Source organism: Sarcophilus harrisii, chromosome 3, assembly GCF_902635505.1.
Source record: "Sarcophilus harrisii chromosome 3, mSarHar1.11, whole genome shotgun sequence".
NCBI lineage: Eukaryota > Metazoa > Chordata > Mammalia > Dasyuromorphia > Dasyuridae > Sarcophilus > Sarcophilus harrisii.
In genome coordinates this window covers 292,233,594-292,248,926 of record NC_045428.1, presented here as the reverse complement: position 1 = coordinate 292,248,926, position 15,333 = coordinate 292,233,594, and positions in this window count along the sequence as shown.

Sequence of the window (15,333 nt, the reverse complement as noted above, 5' to 3'; positions counted from 1 at the left end):
CCTGAAGCATAGTAGATTTTGTTCCAGCCCTTTACTTTCATTTTTTATGTATCACTATGCTTTAAATGTGTTTCTTGTAAACAGCATATGGTAAGATTCTGGCTTTTAATCCTGTGTGCTATCTGCTTCTGTTTTATGGGAGAGTTCATCCCATTTACATTCACAGTTAAACTAAACTAATTCTGTATTTCCTGCTATCTAAATTTACCCTAAGTTATATTTTTCTCTTTCCTTTCCCTATTCCCTCCTCCCCAATATTTTAATGACCATCTCCGTCAAACAGCACTCTTCCTTTACATCTTTCCCTTAATACTTGTGTTTTCCTTTCTATTAGTTTTTCCCTTTCTTTTCGCCTTTTCCCTCCTACTTGTCTATAAGGTGAAACAAATTTCTCTATGAAACCAAATATGTCTGATATTCTATCTTAGAGCCAAATCTGATGAGAGTAAGATTCACACAATGCTTATCTCCCTCCTTTTCCCTCCTCAATTATAGTAGTTTTCTTTGCTTCTGCATTTCCCTTATTTTACCTCATTTTTCCTCTTTTTCCAGTATGATCCCCTTTCCTCCACAACAACCAACCAAACAAAAATCCTCTGCCTTTAAGGAGCTCATGATTTAATGAAGAAGACAAATATAAATAACAATGCACAAACAAGTTAGAAAAAAAGATAAATTAGAGATAATCTCAGAGGGAAGGTACTAGCATTAAGTGTACTTGGAAAAGCTTCTTGTAGAAAGTAGAATTTTCTCTAGGACTTTAAGGAAGCTAAGAGGTGAAGATGAAGATGAGTATTCCAGGGGACAGTGAAATTGCATTAATTTGGGAGAGGAAGTGTTTTTTTTTTTTTTATGAGGAACAGTGTCATTATATTGTAGTGTATATAGAGGGACATAAGATGCAAGAAGACTAAAAAAGTAGAAAAAGATCTAATCATGAAGGATTTTCAAAGCTAAACAGGATTTTACATTTTATACAGGAGGTGATGGGGGGCTACTAGAGTTTAATAGAAAGGAAAGGGGTGATGATGACATAGTCAAACCTGTGCTTTGGGAAAATCATTTTGAAGGCTGAGGGAAATTAGAGTAGAGAGACCTTTGAGGATGGAGAAGATATCTGAGGATGAGAGTCTAATATGTAGGCTATTGAAAAAGTCCAAGGGAGGTGATAAAGGTGGTGGCAGTGATAGAAAGGTGATAGAAAGGAACATATAAAAGAATGGGAAGTTAGAATCAACAAGATTAGGCAACAGACTAGAGAGGTAACAAAACTCACTTCCCTATAGCTGAGAAGTGAAGAACAATATTGTATGCACAGTCAGAAAAGATATGCTTAATTATTTTCTTTGTAGGATTCAACCAGGAGGAGATGGAGAGTGGGAAATGCCTAATATATAAACAAAAGGCATCAGTGCACATATATTTTTAGCCCAAAGAATCCAGTCTTCTATCAGATATCCCTTAAGATACAGAAAGATTACAATCTCTTTTTCATGATAAATAGAACTACTGTTTCTATGCAGTTCCTAATTCTCATGTTATTTGGTTATTATCCCATGGGCCTGGTTATTTGTCAAGTGTTCTTCCTAAAATGTACCCAGAACCAAACACTGTATCATCTTATTGTGTCTCATCAGCATAAGGGATAAGATTGATAATTTCCATTGGTTTGGATATTCAGTTTCTGTTCTTGTAGCTTAAGATTGTGTGATCATTTTTTGGTTGTCATATTACTGGATTGACCAATATTAAGCTTAAACTCTATGAAATACTTCCCCAGAGCTTTTTTCTTAAGAGCTCTTTTCTAAATATGCCCCTTTTGTCCTGAACTTGTAAAGATGATTAAAAAAAAATCTCATACATTTCTATTTCTTATTGAGACCCACTCTTCTACTTTCTTGAAATATTTTTAGATCTTGATTTTGTTATCTAACATATAAACTGCATAATTCAGCTTAATATCATCTGCAAATTTGATGGGTGTACTATTTACGTCTTTTTACAATTGATTGATAAATGTATTGAAAGAAAAGGAACAGATTCTTGTGATATTCTATTAGATACTACACCTTAGACTGATAGGCATCTATTAAACACCACTTTCTGAGTCTAGTCATTCAACCAATTCTTATTCCAACTGTATTGTTACAGTACTCACATGTTTTCATCTTGTTGACAATAATATCACAAGATGCGTTATCAAATGTCTTCCTAAAGTCATGTGTATCATATCTCTGGCAATTTGAATCTATCAATCTAATAACCCTGTTGAAAAAAGAAAATTACAATGCAAGACTTTATTTTTAAATTTTTTTGAAATATTTTATATTTTATATTATCATTATATTATATATAATTATAACAATATACCTATTATATTATTTATATATTAATATTTTATATTAACTTCATTTTAGAATATAACCCTTACCTATTTCTTTTCAATCCATATCCAGCAATATATTTCTTGTAACATTTTTTTTAAAAAGAGGGGAAAAATCAGCACAGCAAAACCAACCAACATCTTATGTAATATTCTACACTCATAGGCCTCCATTTCTACAGAGAAAAGAGGGAAATATATTTTCTCATATCTTCTCCAGGGCCAGGTTTGATCATTATAGTTGTACAATGTCCACAGTTTTTCCTGTTTTGTTTTTGTTATTATTATTCTTTCCATTTACATCATTGTGCATGTTGTTTTCCAGGTTCTGATTATTTTATTCAGTATCAGTTCCTTTAAGTCTTCCATGCTTCTTTGAACTCTTTGTATGCATTATTTCTTAGGTTGCATTTATATGCATGTTGCACAGTTTATTTAGTCTTTTCCCAGTTGACAGGCATCAACTTTGTCCCCAAGGTTTTTGCCACTACAAAAAAGTGTTGCTATGACTATTTTGGAGTATGTATATTTCTTTTCTACATTTCTGTCTTCTTGTGTATATATATATATATGCATGGTGGTGCGTTCTTTGGTCAAAGAAAATGGATATTTTTATCACCTCTATTGCAAATTGCTCTCCAGGATGGTTAGTTGGAATAATTCATAACTCGATCAATTTTATCAACTTGTTTTTCTTTTCACAATCCTTCTGACAATGATTATTAATCTTTGCCACTTTATTAGTGGAAGATAACACTATAGGATTATTTTTATTTTTATTTCTCTTATTACTTATTAGATATTTGGAACAATCTATGATTTTGTATGGCTATTAAAAGTATTTAAGAACTATGTTCATATCCTTTGACCATTTATCCATTAGGCAATGGATCATAGTCATATTTTTGTTAGTTTGCTTTATATCTTAGATATTATCTTTATCAGATATAATTTATGCAAAATTTTTTTCCTCAAATGGATGCTTTCCTTCTTATTCTGTATGATCTGGTTTTCTTTGTGCAAGAAGTTTTTGATATCATATCATAAAATTATGCATTTAAAAATTTTAAATAATTTATGTTCTGTATTTACTTAAGAATACAAATTCTGGCTAAATTAAAGGTATAGAATAAGAAAGGGGAAAAAATTGAAGATGGGGCAATGATGGGGGGGGAAGTATTTTAAATGATCTGACTTTATCTTTAAAGTTGCCAAATACTTTTCATTTGTGAAGATGATTTCTTTCCTTTGCCAGTTATCTTTTGTTGGACAGTCAATCACTGTATAGTTTTATATGCAAGTTTCATAGAACCAGTTCTGGTATACTGAGAAGAGACCTTTATTTGATATAAGAAGGCCTGCGTTTGAATTCTAATTATTAGCTTCGCTATGCTTTTCCTTTCTTTCTTTCTTTCTTTCTTTTTTTTTGTATACTACTTTGTGATTGATTTACAAAAAACTTTATAAACATTATTTGATTTGATATTCACAACAGTCCTGTGATTAGCAAGATAGTATAAAAATTAAAATCTTTTATTGGATTAAAGAGGTTGATTTGTCCAAAGGGACACATAAGTTGCAGCTACAATTTGAACCCCTGTTTCCTCAATTCTTGATCCAATGTCCCATCCACTGTATTATAATAATATAATGCCTTACAATGAATCCTTTTGGATCCTACCCTTCAAGCCTGGAATATGATGGACCATTGACAAACATCATTACAGGTTGCATGAAAAAATTAGCTGACAGACTTCCTAACTACATGACCATGGAAATTATAGTCTCCTGAATCTCAGTTCCCTCATTTAAAAAAATTGGGATATAATTGGCATAATGATAACTTTTTCTATTTCATAAGAATGCTTTGAGGAAAGTGCTTCAAACTACTGTAAAATAGAGTTATGTTATTCCAAGTAGTCTAGGGTAATTTTTTTTTTACCTGCTGCAAGTGCCTTTTCTATGGCACAAACACAATGTTTCTGTTGACTCCTCTTCAATATGAATCCTACCAACCTTCCTACAGAAAGTTATACCTAGAAGGTATGCATAAGAGAACAAATACTAGACAATAACACTAAGTGAAAGAGCTTTCCCATTGGGAATGAAGTAAATCTACTCAATTTCATCCAAAGATAAATTCCTTTAACTCTCTGGAGTAGCAGGTTGGGGATAGGAACATGATGTAGACTGGCCATTCCTCTCATGTCTTCTTAGAGTCTTTTTTCTTCAGAAACCTAAAGTGGGTAGACCTTTTTGCATCTTCCCTTTTGATGCTGGAAGCCAAAAATGCCTAAGATGACTACAAAGACCAAAGTACTTCGAAACATGAAGAGAACTTGAAGATGACTTTCAAACTCAAAAACCTGATGAAAATTGAAGAGCTGTCTTCTTTCTTGCTTTCACCAACTTTATTCATCTTCATCAATAAAGAGAACATCTAATACTTATAGGACTTAGAGTTATATGCCTCCAATTATCTGTACAAGCTGTTAATGGGTGGCTTAACACAAGTCCGTCCCCACTACTAGGAAAAAAAGAAACTCAAAATATCTTTCTTTCCATGTTAGATCATTATAAACAAGGTAGATGTTATAAAATGAATTTTAGTTTTTCCATAAGAATTACATAAAATGTATGTGATCCTACTTACTCTCAAAAAGAAAATGGCAAACTACTCTGGCATCTTTGTCAAGAAAACCCCAAATGGGATTAGGAAAAGTTAGACATGACTTAAACAACTGGACAACAACAAACAGATGATAGGTTCACAGAGTGAGCTAACAAATAGATAATTTTATCTAAAGGGTAGAAGATAATAACAGAGGAGTTTGGGAGAGGGCTGTTCTCCCCTTTGAACAGGTTTTGGAGTGACAGAACCTACAAATATTCAAAGTATAATAATTTTCCAGGATAAGATATCTTGGAAGGACTTCAGAAAAGGTTTGTTTTAATTGGATAGTGGTGGACATGGCCCAGCAGAAGTGTAGTGCAGGGAAGCCCAGGGCAGAGAAGACTGATGCTGAAAATCTATTAGGAGGCTCTTAGACAAAATACAGCATTATTGGTTACTCAGTCCTGATTCAGAAGATTAGCAGACTAGCTGCGAGACCTCTAGTGCAACTACAGAAGACACATAGTGAACCCGCACACTCCAACATAACAGGCAAGACTTGGACAGGCCCACCTGGTGCAATGGGGAAGCTTGCAGCACCACCAACCCCAGCACAGGCAGTGAGAAGTCCCTGTCACTCTGCAGAGGAAGCTGGGGACAATCTCCCCTAATTAACCAATGGTTTATCTATTTTATTGGTTTTCTTATAAAACCAATTCTTAGTTTTATTAATTCAATAGTTTTCTTGCTTTTAATTGTATTAATCTCTCCTTTGATATTTCAGAATTTCAAATCTGGTATTTAATTGAGGATTTTTAATTTATTCTTTTCTTAGCTTTTTTAGTTGCATGCCCATTAGGTCTACCTGCCAAAATAAAGTCAGGAAGTATAGGAACAAATTTATAAAACTTTTTTTTTCACACAAATAAAGTTAGATCTAAACAAGTAGAAATATCAAGTGCTCATGAGCAGGCTGAGCTGATATAACAAAAATGACAATTCTACCTAAATTAATTTACTCACTTAGTGCTGGACCAATCAAACTGCCAAGAAATTACCTTATAGAGCTAGGAAAAATAATAAAAAATTCATCTGGGAAAAAAAGGTCAAGAATTTCAAGGGAATTAATGGAAAAAAATGCGCAAGCTATACCAGACCTAAAACTATATTATAAAGCAGTAGTTATTAAAACCATTTAGTACTGGCAAAGAAATAGAGTAGTGGGTCAATGGAATAGTTTAGGTTCACAAGATACAATAGCCAATGACTATAGTAATCTAGTGTTTGATAAGCCCAAAGACTCCAGGTTCTGAGTTAGGAACTTATAATTTGACAAAAATTGCTGTTAAAACTGGAAAATAACATGGCAGGAACTAGGCACTGACCACTCATTAAGTACTTGCTATATTCTAAGCATTATGAAAGATGCTCAAAATAAAATATAAGCAGAAAGATAGTCCTTGCTTTTAAGGAGAGCAATATTCCAATGGGAGAAAACACCATATAAAAGAAGGCTAAAAGTGGTAGTATATAAGAGTGGGAAGAAAGAAGTTTCTTCTGTAGTCATGATGAAGAAAGTTTTTAAAGTTAGAAGCAGAGCTCCGGGAGGAATAATGACGTGGTTAACTTGTCATTTTTCTTAAAATGGAAGTTCAAATAGAGGAACCAATCAATCAGAGGAAGTATTGCAAGTCTGGAGAGTACTGCCAAAGTGGGAAAGCCAGGGATAGAAAGGGCAGGGCAACATGAAGTTACAGGGTGAGCTTGCTTCCATGTCATAACTTAGTAGAGAAAGTCTTGAGAATTAGGAGCTTAGGAAATATAAGGGAAAATTATTTAAACTATGACTCACTCATTTGTAAAGAAGAGGGAGATGGCCTTGGTACCTTGCAAGGTCCTTTTCAGCTCTCAATCTATAACCCTATGTGTCAATGGAGGGAGAATCTATATTTCTTCAAAGTAACAAAGAGATATAGAATTTGATCCTCATTTCTCATTGACCAGATATGCAGTAAGATCATGACAAATATAAAAAAAGACAATCTCTTTAAACTCCCTGAAATCCCTTCCTAAAATGGGCCTCTAAACAATTTAAAATTTGTGCAGCAGAGGGCAGCAGTGTAATATATATGAACTTCATGTAACATTCAGATACTAAATGAGATTTTTTAAAAAGTAAAAATAGCAAATTTTTACTATATAGTTCTTCTCTGGAGATGTGTGGAGTCATAGATAGAGAGCTGGCTTCGAAATCAGATATCCTGACACATACAGGCTGTTACACATAAGAAGTCTCTTAACTTTAGTATCCCAGACAACTCTATATATTACACTATACAGAAAATATTTACCTGAATCAGCAGAGGATTTTTAAAAATGAGAATTCCATTTTTTTTTTGCTAAGGCAATTGGGGTTAAGTGACTTACCCAGGGTCACACAGCTAAGAAGTATTAAGTGTTTGAGATCACATTGGAACTCAGCTCCTCCTGACTTCAGAGTTGGTGATCTATTTCCTGAGCCACCTTGCTGTCCCTTATCTTGATGAAATCACAGGTTCAGTTAAAAAAAACAAAGAGAATTATAGTTGGTTTAGATTGCATAATTGAACAATTTGAGACTTGTGTAATGAAGAATAGAGAGCCAGCTTATGAGTGAGAAAGACATGGATTTAAGTCCTGCTTCTGACGGTGGAAAAGCCACTTATCCTCTCATTGTCCCAGATGTTCTACAGTTGTAGAGCAATTGTATATCTATTTGTTATGGGCCAGAACTCTGAACTTGAAACAAGGATTCTTACAAGGAACTAAGTGGAATTGATGATACAGTGGTTATCTAGTTTAGCATGGTGATTAATAGTTCTCTAAGTTCAGTATGATTGATTTAATCTTACAACAAATAATGGTTTCCTAGTGATATAATGATTGGTTTATACTCAGTGTAGAGCATATAAGCTAGGAGCCTCAACTAGGTTCATTCAGAGGCAGAGAAGACAGGGGACTAGAGGCTGAAGCACAAGCCCTTGGACTCAGATTTATTCATCCCATCTCACATCACCTTGATGGCAGGAGCTAATTGGGACCCAGAAAGGGAGACAGGACTTTGAAAGAGATAGTAAAGGATTTAGACTTTAACTCCTGGCTATTCTCATGGTGATTACTGAACTGAAATGAAGGCTGCTCCAAAGACCCCCCAAGACCTCCAGGAAAACCATTACATTTTGGCGCCTGAATTACATTTAGGGACCTACATCTGTGACTCAGAAATTAGGGTGAGTACAAGAAGGAAACTTTGTAAAGGGCTAAACTAGTGTTTCAGCTAAAATGGGACAGATGTTTAGAAAGGAGCCTTTTTTTCCACTTCAAGGAAAATGTGTCAAAAGCTTGGTTAAACTTATAAAAAAAATCAGGGTTTGATTTTAACTTGGGAGCAGATCATTGAACTTTTAGAAACAGTACAGTACATATCTCCTTGGTTTTCAAAGGAAAAAGAATTAGATCCAGAGGAGTGGAAATTAGTAGGAGAGCAACTATGTGAATATGACAGTGATAATGGAACTGAATTAATTTCTAAAGAAACATTTTATATATATAATTTAATATAACTGGCTTTAAGAAATTATATAAATATTAGAATAAGAAAAAAGAAGAAAGAGCAGGAGGGGGAGGATACAGACAAACTAGGTGAAAATTATGAAGAATCAGATAAGAATGGAATTAAATGCAATGTTGATGAAATTAAAGAGTGTGTTGCTTCACAGCAGGAGCCATTAGGGCATTCCCCAACCCTTGACCTAATCCCCCCCCCCCCCTTAACCCTTCATGGGTGGAGGGGGGAGGAAGAGGGGGAGGGGCAGTGACACAATCAGTACCACCTTTCATAAGATTACAAAAGGCATTAGTTAAAGAAAAAAAAAAAAGGACAGGATATAGCTGATTTAAAAATAAATGCATACCCAGTGATTGAAGAATTTGATTCTTCAGGTCAAGCCAGGAGAAGATACACTCCTTTTGATCTGGAAAAAAAAATCATAGATTTAAAAAAGGGTTGCACTCTTTATGGGGCTACATCATCTTATGTTAAGATGATATTAGAGAATTTGGCTTATGAAGTTTTAACTCTGAGTGACTGGAAATCTATAGCAAGGACATATTTAGAACTTGGATTTGTTGTGACTTTTGGAGTATAGTGAACTTTGCAGGATACAAGCCCAACAAAATAGGCAAACTGGAGTTAATTAATACTCCAATCACCTTTGACCAACTAGCAGATAAAGGTCAGTATGCAGACATTTCAGCACAGATTAATTACCCCATAGTAGTGCAAATTGCTGCTGCTGCTATCAAAAAATGGGTCATCCTCCCAGGAAAAGATCAAGGAGAACCCTTCATGAAAATAGAGAAAGGTCCCTATGAACCCTTTGCAGATTTTATGGGATGTTTGCAAACAGCTGTCACAAGAACCATTGGAGAAAATTCAGCTACAGAAATAATGATCAGATAATTAGCTAAAGAAAATGCTAATGAAGTTTGTAAGAGAATTATATGGAGAACACACAAAGATGCTCCTTTAGAGGAGATCATAAGATGCTGTGCCACAGTGGACACAAATGCTTATTATACCCAGACTATGATGAACATGGAAAGGCAGGGTCCCTCTTGGCAAAGGACTTCCAGAGAAACTCATCAATGTTTTCAGTGTGGAAAAATAGGGCATCTGAAAGCTCAATGTAGGCATAGAGATAGAATGAGAAGACAAGGTGAGAGAATAAAATCCCATGTCCAAAATGCAACCAAGGTTTCCACTGGCTCTCAGAATGTAGATTGACCCAGGGAAATGAGAGGCGGAGCCCAGCTCCAGGGTCCCAAACAAAAAATAAGTGGGGCATGATGGGAATTTGCCATCCAGAGACACCCAAAGAATCTTTAGAAGGTCAATACTCTGACATAATCAATCAGCCAAAAAGCAATCAGATGGGAAAAAGGGATTACAATTGGGGAGAATTATTTTTTTAACCCAATAGGGCAGTGTCCATTGCAAACAGCTCCAATGTAATTACCAGGTGATGAGGAAAGATTTAGAAAGTGGTAAATGGAAGGGACCAGATAAGTTAACTGCTTGGGGAAGAGGGTTTGCTTGTATCTCCACAGATGGAGAAGAAATCAGATGGGTGCCAATGAGCCATATTCGCCTTGTCCATCAGAGAGAGACAGAAAAAAGAGAAAAACCTCAAAACAAAGGAGAAGACTTAAAAACATCTGACACTGAAAGAGCATGCCTGATAATGAGACTGTTACAAAACTTCAGAAACAGCATGAATCATTGGATTCCCTGAGATGAAAAATTGTTGATAAGACTGTTGCAGAACTTCAGAACCAGCAGGAATCATTGGATTCCCTGAGACATGATAAGACTGATAACAAGATTTCAAAATCCGCAGGAATCATTGGATTCCCTGAGATGAGAAATTTTTGATGAGACTATTGCAGGATTTGAAAACTTGCAGGAATCATTGGATTCCCTACACATGTGAAGTAATGGATAATAGATTAGTTTGGACTATTTCTAGGACTTATGGACATGTATAGTTCCTCATGTTGACTCATGTTATTTGTCATATCACTACTAGCCTGTGTTGTATTGCTATGTGCTTATGTAATTTATGTAATTATGTATAATACCTCCCATGTTGATGGATTTATGTATACCTGTTTCAAGTTAGACCAGTCAGAAACCTGCTAATCTGGTTTGATTCCCCATTTTCCTTTGGTTTTCATCTCCCTTCCTGAGATGTCAGGAAGGGCATGATCACCTCTTTTTTGGGGGTTCTTACATCTTTGAGAAATCAGAGAGAGTGACCATCTTATGTTCTAAAACAAGAAAAAGTGGGAGATGTTTTGGGCCAGAATTCTGAATTTGAAACAAGAGTTCTTACAAGGTATTAACTAAGTGGAATTGATAAAACAATAGTTATCTAGTTTAGCATGGTGCTTAATAGTTCTCTAAGTTCAGTATGATTGATTTAATCTTTCAACAATAATGGTTTCCTAGTGATATAATGATTGATTTATACTCAGTGTAGAGGATATAAATTAGGAGCCTCAGCCAGGTTCATTCAGAGAGCTAGAGAAGACAAGCGGACTAAAGACTGAAGCACAAGCCCTTGGATTTGGATTCATTCATCGCATCTCACACTACCTTGGTGACAGGCTCTCCTCCTTAGTTTCTCCACTGAAATTAAGACTCCAGAAGACTTTTAAGAAAGCTAACGGGGCCCCGAATCATAGGATTACTGGAAGGAACTTTAGGAACCATCTAGTCCAATCCTTTGTTTTTATAGACCAGGAAGCTGAGACTATAAAATAAACATAATAATAAAACCTACCTTCCAGGATTATTGTGAAGAAAAAAATGAAATAATATTTTTAAAGTGCTTTGCAAATTTTAATGTGCTATATATTAAGAAAAAGTTATTGTTACTGTTGCTGCAAATGATGGGCTGCTAGATAGTGCAGTGGCTAGAGGACGAGTCCTGGAATCAGGAAGACCTGAATTCAAATCTAGTCTCATATATTTACTAACTGTATGACCTTGGGTAAATCTTTATCCTGTTTGCTTCAATTTTTTTTTCATCTGTAAAATGAGCTGGAGTAGGAAATGGTAAACCACTCCAATAGTTCTACCAAGAAAACCCCATTGAAATCACAAAGAGTCAGACAAAATTAAAATGGCTGAATATCAACGACAAGATTGTTGTTTTTATGTTTATTATGTTTATTTCATTTCCAGCCAAGAAAGTGCATCCCACTAGTTGCTCTACCACAATTTATAGCCTATTCAGTTGTTTACTTCTTCCACTGGCAGTGATGCAGTTATCATCTTTCAGGTATGTATTAATGACGCAACATTTGGGAAAAACAAAGCAAGACAAAAAAACAACGAAGCTATTAATTGGATGCTGTTTCAGAAGCAAAGGTTGTGGCAGTGAAAATAAGGGGTGTATTCTTTATCTTATATTTCCTGATCTTTCTTACATTAAAAATTTTAATCTAAAGGTTGCAAAGATACAGATTTCTTTAAATTTTAATACTCTAGTTCACTAACAAAACTGAGGAAAACTAAAGTAGCATAAAAAGTAGCCAAGGTGAAAGAAGTTAGTTATGTGCTGAATCTTTTTGCACAGTAGAGCTTTTAAAAATGAGTATTAGCTTTGAGAGACAGTTAAAACCACAAGAGAGAGTGCCATGTTATTCTTTGCTTATTTGTACTACCCCAAAAGTACCTGAGCTCTTCCTATTTCCCTCTTTGTTGCCTCTCTTTTCTCAGTTATCTTTACTTCTGACATTTAGCTGAGCTATGCAACCAGAGCCACCAGTGAAGAACTCAGGACATAAAGTGACTAATATAATCCTCCTGATATGCCTCTGATATGAAGACATCTTCAGTCATGTATAAAAATGAAGCCTTCTTTCATGTCTTTTTTGTGTTCTCAGCTCTGGGTATCTTGTCTAAACAAGGTAAGGCAGTTATTCTGATAGCTCTGTTTTTGTTTCTTCTTCCAGATAAATGTCACAGATATGTTTGGGAAAATATTTATTTCTGGCAGACACCAGATGATAATGTTAAGGACCAAAAATGCAGTGAATGCTTGTAAAAGAAAATGGAGCAGGCAGAGTTACCTTAACAAATATGATATAAGAAAAACACAATTAGGTGATATAAATCACATGAATTATACCTTTGAAGCCAGTTATTTTTGAGAGATGGGCTATTGGTAACAGATAGCAAATTAAAGAGAGTTCATGGCTCAATGTTACCACAACTAAAAACAAGTAAACCAAAATATTTTCCACCATATTATGCCCTCCTAATGATATTACAATAGAATAAACAAAAGTCAATGGGTTGGTTGTTGAAACCAACTCTTTATAGCCCATGTTCTTGATTGTTAGATCAAGGTTACTTTTTCATGTTTTGTCTCTTGATTAAAGTCTGTTGCCTTCTTTGGGTGCTATCTGTGTCTCGACAATCAATCAGATCAGTTAATCAGTCACTCAACAGGCATTTTTATTTATGCCTGTTCCAGCCACTGTGCTAACCAGTCTGTGCTCTTGTCCTTTTAGTGGGGGAGCTAACACATATATACATCAGTAGTTATAAGGGTAAGTACAGAGGAGATGGTAGGTGACCCTGGAAGGGACTAGCAGCTGGAGCCAGAAAAGAAATCAGCAAAGGTCTCCTGCAGGATGGAGCCCTTGAGCTTGAATCTGAAAGGAAGGCAGGAATTCTAAGAGTCTGAAGTTAGAGACAGAACATTCCAGGCATTATAGATAACTGTCAATGTTATGCAATGACTACAACAATGAAAAGATCACTAAAATAAGCAAGTGAAAACTCAGTGATGATCTAGGGAGATAATGAAATCATTCCCCAGAGGTGAGCTAGAGATAACTAGAACTGATTATTAAATTTTTGTTGTGTTTACACTCTCATGGGCAAATACCATGAATTAGAGATTGATTTATTGTTTTGTTGATTGTCACAAGGGTCCTCAAACTATGACCCGCAGGCCAGATGCAGCAGCTAAGGACGATTATCCCCCTCACCCAGGACTATGAAGTTTCTTTATTTAAAAGCCCACAAAACAAAGTTTTTGTTTTTACTATAGTCCGGCCCTCCAACAGTCTGAGGGACAGTGAACTGGCCCCCTGTTTAAAAAGTTTGAGGACCCCTGGTCTAGAATAAAAGGGGTGGAGAAAATGTTAATAGTGCATATTAAAACTAAAAGTATGTTAGATCTACAACCCCCCTACCCTACCTTCAAAGAATTGATTGTTAAACGTTTACTAGAACACTCCCATACACTTTCCTCTTCATGTCAGAGAAACAAGGAACAATCAGGGCAGAAGAGGTATATGGCAGGTTTTTTTTGCTTATTGTGTTTTTTTGTGTATAATAAAGAAGAGTTTAATCTATAGTGCTGGTAAAGAAAGGATATTATATTCTGAAATCATAACAATGTAAAAGAAAAACATTAATAAAATATTTTAAAAGAATAAAATGTTTTTTACAAATTTTGTTTCACTCAGAGCCATGAAAATCATTAGGTACTGAGGAAAAGAGCAATTTGAAAATAAAGGTTAAAAAAACCCTAGAGACACCATTCATTGGCTGAAATGACCTCTCCCCCTCTCCCCCCATTGTTAAATACCATTTGCTTACAGTAAAAAAAAACAGACTTTGGAAATTTTATCTTTTGACACAATTTCTGCAACACTCCTACTCTTTTCACACAAACTAACTCAGTATCTTTAAACAGACAAGTTTTTCTCAAATTGTGCACATTTGGTCCTTTAAATTAGAACATAATATTACAAGTCTGTAGAGGATATAAGAGAGATAAAAATAGAATTTCTGAATTGGAAATGTGTTGGAACACACAGGAGCGCTGTTGGAATATGAGGGAGCCCCCTGACAGTGACTGCTGGAGATCCAATCCAGAATGGATCTCCTCTTGTGAGAGGAGGATAGAAGGAGACTGAGAGGCAGTTGCTGTTCTCTGACCTCTCTGACTGAGAAGCCATGGCATTGTCTGACCTCTCTCTTCTTACCTCTGCCTTCAATTTATCTTATTCCCAGTCTGCAATACCTGTGTCAGTAAAGGTGCCCTGCAACTCCTTCAGATGTTATGATTCACAGATGTAGAGGCTCTTGGAGCATTGGCCTGTCCCTCAACAGAAACAACTCCGTAACTTGTCTTTATTGGCCATTGCACAAATAAGCCTGAACAGATTATAGATGAGAGCTTCTTAAATTGTAGGTTGTGACCCCATATAGGGTCTCATAACTGCATTTAAGGGTCATGGAATTATGATTTATTATCAGTAAATGTTTGATTTGTATACCTATATACCTGGGGTCCTATAAAAATTTCTCAAGCAAAAAGGGGTTGCAAGTGGAAAAAGTTTAAGAAGGCCTGGTATAGATAGATGGTATACAATATTTCATTTATCTACTCAGGTGTGAGACATACTGACAATAGATTATAAATATCACAATTTCACAGATGACACATATAATCTTTCCACTTGCACTACATGATCCAGAGTTTGGGTAAGATCAAGTAAGAATAGGTATATTTTTAGCAAAAGAAAAAAGATGCTTAAACTTTTGCCATGGTTTTCAGCAAAGTCCTTTATACCAGTCCCAAGAAGATCTTTATCATGATAGTTCTTTTATTAATATTTATTAAACTCTTACTATGTGATTTATTAAATACAATAAGGAGAAGTGAATGAGTTTCTGCAATGATTCAAAGTCTTTTAAAAGTGATTGAAG